Source organism: Bactrocera latifrons, unplaced genomic scaffold, assembly GCF_001853355.1.
Source record: "Bactrocera latifrons isolate USDA-ARS-PBARC rearing strain unplaced genomic scaffold, ASM185335v1 scaffold_247, whole genome shotgun sequence".
Taxonomy (NCBI): Eukaryota; Metazoa; Arthropoda; class Insecta; order Diptera; family Tephritidae; genus Bactrocera; species Bactrocera latifrons.
In genome coordinates, this window is record NW_017536041.1 from 14200 (window position 1) to 15380 (window position 1181).

At 37.2% G+C, this 1181-nt stretch overlaps 1 protein-coding gene across 1 annotated transcript in view; it reads left to right on the plus strand.

The window, feature by feature from the left end:
* The window catches only part of LOC108969281 (peptidoglycan-recognition protein LB), a 26823-nt gene that overhangs the window by 8122 nt on the left and 17520 nt on the right, over positions 1-1181 (plus strand). The window lies entirely within an intron of this gene.

Genomic DNA, 1181 nt, shown 5'->3' on the forward strand with positions numbered 1-1181 from the left:
TTAACCAACGCAACCCACGCATTATACGGCAACATTTAACTCACCTGCAATTTGCACGCATTTATGTTCTATATTGTCTGCCTATATATCTGTCTATATATCTAAGCTTGGTATATATTCATGCACAACTATGCAAACAAGCAATTATAACGGTAAACATTCATGCTTGTACAAAACGTTTTAGGCGATCTWTTAGAGAATTACTAAATGGCTGAGGGCAAAAATCATAATTTGGCAAACAACAGCAACAACAACACTGCCTGCCRTACAAAATTTGAGTGTTTGTGCCAATAACCTAACGGCACATAGCAATTTTATTTGATGAATTTTTCGTTTAATTTGCCGCTCCAATAAAACACAATCACACTGGCTGCTAGACGAGTGTGCATGCTCATATACATACAAGTRTATATGTATGTATGTACAGTTATTTACCAGCATTTAAATACTAATTAATTTGGAATTAATTATTTGCATTTTTGTGTAAATAATAAAACGATACGRAAATGAAAGCGTTTTCGCTATTAATTTGCATAAAACTGTTGTATGAATTATTCAACGTACTAACAGACACACAAACACACACACGGAAATGTGTGTTGATTATGCTGGCGCTTACGCCCACTTAGCTGTTTACACAGTAACAAACACTACAAAGCACGTGTATATATTGTATTGTATTGTATATGTATGTATACAATACAATTYACATTCAATAAGCTATTTATAACGGTATATGCCGGCTGACAGCTCTCGTGGGTTATGGTCACGTCCGTGCATTTGCTCTACGTCAATCAAGGCTTCAACGGCCGCGAGTCAGTGCTCAAGATGGTTGCTAGGAATTCCTTGGCGCTCAAAAGCATATACGCTGGGGCGTATGAGTAACACGAACGCGATTTGATTGCGTATTCATTCATGCCGAAATATATTGCCACTGGAATACAATTAAATACATACATACATACATACGAACATACTATGGTTATGTGGTGTTCGCAAGTGTTAAACCGCGCGTTCATCGCACATTTGGTACAGCCGTAATTAACACATTATAATAAACTATGCAGGTGTGCGTGCAGCTGCATAAGGGTGGCATAATTGTGTGTATTAATTGGCAAACGTGTCCAACAAAACCGTCGCTGTTGATTTGGCAAAAAGCGAAATTGTAATTAGTGCGATAT